Source organism: Capsicum annuum, chromosome 3, assembly GCF_002878395.1.
Source record: "Capsicum annuum cultivar UCD-10X-F1 chromosome 3, UCD10Xv1.1, whole genome shotgun sequence".
Classification (NCBI taxonomy): domain Eukaryota; kingdom Viridiplantae; phylum Streptophyta; class Magnoliopsida; order Solanales; family Solanaceae; genus Capsicum; species Capsicum annuum.
In genome coordinates, this window is record NC_061113.1 from 175960268 (window position 1) to 175966366 (window position 6099).

Sequence of the window (6099 nt, forward strand, 5' to 3'; positions counted from 1 at the left end):
GTCACAAAACGGACAATTTGTCCATTTTTGGGCAAATTACAAGTAATACTGTGTGTCAACGTTAGTGGAGGAAAAAAAAATGTTAATATGATTTGTCCAAAAATTGACAAATTACATTTTCATAAAAAAAAAAAATTATAATTTGCCCATGGAGATTTTTATATGGGCAAACTACTGAGAGAACTACTTAGAGATTCGCCACCTGATTGTTATTTCTGAAAAGATTCTTATATAGTAAACGTTTTGTCACTTGAGTTTTTGAGAAATGGTACAACTTTTTCACTTATAAATGTATTATTGTTCACTCCATTTTATTTCATTCGTCACGAGCAACGTTCATTATACACAAAAAACTTTCTTTTTTCACAAATAGTTGTTCGTTTAAATTTCTTATAAGGATGAAAATAATGAGTGACACTGTTAGGGTTAGTTTATTTTCGGGTGGAGAAGTTTCATACGAAGGTGGTTCGGTTAAATATAGTCTTTCTGCGAAAATGCTTCAAGCGTTTCCAATGACACTCAAATACGATCGTCTTGTACGTCTTTCTTGGAGTAAAATAAAGATACATGATTCTGAACTTTTTATTCTTATCACTAGTCGATATCCCATATCAATTATGATTAACGGTCATATAATTTTCGAGGAGACTCAAATGATGAAACAGAGGGAGTATTAAAATAAATAATAGATAAATTATATTCTAAGAAAATATTTATGTAATAAATAAATTGAATTCTAAAAAAATTGTTATGGAATTGAATTTTTTTGTAGTGTTAAACATCAACATCTCTATATTTAAATTATGGGTTTAAAATATATAGGTAACAAAATATAATTTATAAAAGTTAAAACTTATAATAAAAATGAATAGCAAATAATTACTTAGATGAAGTAAAATGAACAACAATTACTATATAGAAATCGATTTTATTCAAATTTAAATTGAAAAACTTATTACATGATAGATTCGAACTATTAAAATTATAAAAAAAAAACAATATACCGCATAAATATATTAAACTTATTGAAAAACTACATGATAACTAATCAATAGTAAAAAAGAATTCAAATCAACATAACACGTAAAAACTTTCAATAGTTTCTTTTTTTTTTGTTCTTTATTCAATTTCCTTTTCAAAATACGATTCTCTTGCTCAGTTTCATTAAGCATATCCTTCAAATGGTTTTATTTTTCTTCGGATTCTTTTAGCGATGTCCTAAGATAATCTCTATCTTCTTTGACTTCATTGAGATTAAATAGTGTGTTAAACTTCATTATGTTATATAAAGTCGAGGTATCACCATCGAATATGATCTCTTCAATTGTGACAGAGTGGTGTTTGTTTCATCTATTCACATACTTTCTACCCAACGAAAATAATCATATCCACCATTTTTCTAAAATAATAAAATAAGAACAAAGGTTAACATACACATATTTTTAATTGAACAACTTAAAAATTTTACCTTCGAATGCACACAGCTCCAAAACTTACGACTAGAATTTCTTTGGGTCCTTGATGTTTTCATTTTACAATATTGGTTGCATTTATATACATCCGGTTCAATTGAATATAAAGACACGTCGAATTGTTGAGACATAATTATCAATTCTCAAAGCCCAAAAGAGATGATATTAGATGAATAATATGATAGATGAACTAGATAAAATGGAGTAAACAACAATAAATTTATAAGTGAAAAAGTTGTACCACTCCTCAAAAATTGAAGTGACAAAACGTTCATTATATAAGAATCTTTTCAAGAATATTAACAATGTAATGCTTAATCCCAGTAGTTTGCTCATTTGTGGACAAACTATTAAAAAGAGATCTATAAAAATGTAGTTTACCCATTTTTGGGCAAATCGTATTAACATTTTTTCCTTCCCTAAAGATGATAGGCAGTGTTAATTGTAGTTGCCCAAAAATGGACAAATTATCCGTTTTGTAACATTAAAAAAAATAACTGTTCATTTTGACTCCTAAACCTAAAAAATATCCTTTTTAGCTCCGGACTCCACGAAGATTAAAATTTAGATGTTGTTATCAATATATTACCATATATAGTGAATGTCTACTTTACCATATATAATGAATGTCTACTTTACCATATATAGTGAATGTCTATTTATGATAAAGTTTCAAACCTCAAGGTTAGTTTTCCCTTATAAATAAAGGGGTTTTCCTTCATTGTAATTCACCCTCAAGAATTTGTCATGAGAAATGAAGAAGTCTCATCTCTTCTCTCTCTATACTTCTTCTTCTTTGCTTAATATTTCACAACACGTTATCAACACGAGACTCTGCTGAACAAGGTGAGATTATAAATGTAAATGTAATTTCAAGGTTAGTAATTCCTTATGTTATTTATCTTTTGCTACTAATGATATAATTATTGTTGGATTTGAGAAAAGAATAATTGGTTTGGAATCACTTATGCATTAAATTTGCTTACGAAGAACAATATTGTTAAAAGATAGAATGATGAATTTAAATCTCATCTCATTAAGAGGGTAATACATTGGGTTAAAAGTTTCAATGCACATTGATGATAACATGTTGAGTTCAAGTTTCATTAATTTATGCCTAAGACGCTTTTATTTGGATAAAACATTGAGATTGAATTTCAATGCACCATATTGATGATATTATGATGGCTAAGGCAAAATAATGGGTGGTTGATGAAAAGTCATGAAACATATCTCATTGATATACTCTATTCCATGAAGTGAATATGGTAGCAGTATATGATGAATCTGAAAGTTGAAAACTTGCTCCATTCTTGAAAGGAATGTGGTAGCAGTGCATAATATGTCTGAAAGAAGACAAGTGATTGAATACACAAATATAAGCGTGGGAGTAAAATATGATAATGATAATCAAAAGTGATGATATTTTCACACGCATATTATGATCATAAGATACGTTATAGAAAAATTCTCTACATCATATGTATGCCTCGATTTGCTCCTGAAGTAGCAATATCTTAAAAGAGGTCCTAAGTTATCATAATTTGATATGCTTAAGGCACGATTATATTCATTCTTAGGGAATGATTTTTTTTTTATTATTATAAATACAAATCAAGACCCTGGGGGTAAATGTAACTGTATATAAATTCGAACGTGCTCGTGGTTGTAAGAAAATCACAATCCACCTCTGAAAGAGGCAAAATAATTGAGAAGAGTTATTTTTGAAATCTATTTCCGAAGTAGTAAAGCTGAAATCTATTCATGTCATAGTAAATCTGAAAGTTACTAAAGTAAAAACACACATATCATAGTAAACTTGGAGTTTACCTGTATAAAAGTTCATAAGTTAACATGAAAGATTATGATATCTCGAAGATGTGCATATTGAGTATTGGACATGTAATGAAGAATTAGAAGATTCTTCAGAATTATTCATGTTATTTGTTCTCATGATAAGTTGGTTGGACCAACTAATATTGGGATTGAATTCCTTAAATCTGAAAAGTATAAAAGGTGAATAAGGATCCGTTCATCTATCATGTAATAAGTTGAAAAGATGCATCAATAAGATGATCACATGTACATTCATTGTCAACCTGCGTTTGACATTTATAAAGTTGTTTGCTAAATAAAATTGAGTTAGGAGCATAACTTTCAGATTGTGTAATTAAGACAATCTTGATGATGATGGTTTGACATTGAATGTTTTTGATAAATAGTTGAACCATTACTAAGGAGAACAAAAGTTCATGTGTTGGCTTGAAATATTAAATATTATATACAATAGCGCTTGTATGCATCAAACCAATAAATTATGATTAACTCCCTTCAAAGTTGATTCTGAGTCAAGAACCACACATTGTCCATCTAATAATTTTGATATGCGGTATACGATTAATAACTATACCATGATGCACAAATACTAATTCCTTAAAAAAGATGGAAGATGCATGTTAGTTTTCCTAACATAAGGGGAGATTATAAGCATATATGAAATATGTTAGAAATTATCATCAGATCCTCATTCAAAAGATAATTCAAGTAAAATGCCAAAAGCATATCATATTTAAGCTGCAATTGCTCCTATTTTGTATCCCTGAAGGACAAAGTCTATGCATACGTGAAGCGTGATAGACCAATCAGTTCCAAATGAAATAATTCTTGAAAAAGATAAAGAGCAAAAAATCATAATAAGAAAGCAATGTGCTCTTGAAGAGCCTATGACATAACACTTCATGAAACCTTATGAGAGGTTCAGGTACCTGAAAATAATGAAGTGATGAGATGTCAAAATGTTATATCACATTGCGAATCGATACAAAATGAGAAATTGTCGACGATATCTTTAATACAATATTGACGCAAAATTACAAAAGATTACGAGGATCTAAATTCTACATTTATTTAAGCATGTTGATGTAGAAATATTTATCAAATGACATGAAATGATGCATCTTGATAAGTGTAAAACTTATTCGATTTACAGTCCAGACACTTGAAGATGTCACATATGAAATGTTGAATATTATTACTTAACAAAACTTACATGAAAGCGTGTTTAAGGATTTAAAATATTTGAAGCATATAAGAGTTTCTGGAAAACTTATTTAGAATTCCTTATATTGTATAAGCTTATAGCTTGAAAATTATTGAAACTCTTGGAGAGTTTTCAAAAGCAATACATTATTTGCTGAAATAAAAAATATACCAATGTAGATTGGTTATGAAGTACCATATCTTACTGCAATTGGTGCACTCATGTATTTTGTAAATACTATAAGGCCTGATAAAGCCTTTTCGGTCAATTTGTTAGCACGATATAATTCTGCTCCTACTAGGAGATATGGAAATAAGATCAAACATATGAGTTTATTTATTCTAAAGATTGTAGTTTCGATCTTGTAGATTATGCTAATGTTGGGTATTTATTTAACTCGCATAAATCTCGATCTCAAACATGCAATGTTCACATGTGGGGATATTGCTATATCTTGGAGATATATAAAGCAGTGTATCTAGCCACTTCATCGAACCATGCTGAGATAATCGTTATTCATGAAGCAAGCCGAGAATGTATATAGTTGAGGTCCATGATACAAAAATGTGGTTTGAATTGTGACAGTATATTTATAATTTTATACGGAGATAATGCAGCATGCATAGTACATCTTAAGGAAGGATTCATAAAAGGAGATAGAACGAAACACACTTCATCAAAGCCTTTCTACATATATGAGCTCCAAAAGAATGGTGAAATTAACGTGCAATAGATTCGTTCAAGTAACAATGTGGCTGATTTATTCACCAAGTCTCCTTCAATTGCAACTTTCACGAAGATGGTGCACAAGATCGGGATGCAAAGACTCAAGAATGTTCTCATTAAGGGGAGTTAATATGCGCTGTACGCTTTTTTCCTTATGAGGTTTTGTCCCACTGGGTTTTTTTCCCTTATGAGGTTTTGTCCCACTGAGTTTTTCTTGTAATGTTTTTAATGAGGCAGCCTGTATGCATATTGTTAGATATATGTACTCTTTTTCCTTCACTAGATTTTTCTTTTCACTAGTTTTTTCTAGTAAGATTTTAACGAGACACATTATCTATCAATTAGACTTTCAGGGGTGTTATAAATATACTCCCATATATAATGAATGTCTACTTTACCATATATAGTGAATGTTTATTTATGGTAAAGTTACAAACCCGAATATAAATAAAGGGGTTTTCTTCATTAAATTCACCCTCACAAATTTGTTACGAGAAATATAGAAGTCTCCTCTCTTCTCTCTATACTTTTTTTTTTTTTTTTTTTACTTTATATTTCATAACAAATGTAATATATTATATCCATTATATTGCTTGCCTTAACCTCATTAAGCGGCGGAGATGCTGGGTGCGTATTATAAACAGCATCTTTTTTCTATCCTTATGGCCTTGAAGGATTCACGACACAGAAAGCAAGACAGTTTTCAATGCAACATTTAGAAATCGAATTGACTCCACAGAATTAATACTAAACAATTTCTGCTGATGTCTAATAAAACAAACTTCCGCTTAAGGTGCATATAGAGTAACTTAGGGAATAAAGTCTTCCATTTTGCAGAGTAATTCCATATAAATTTATTGC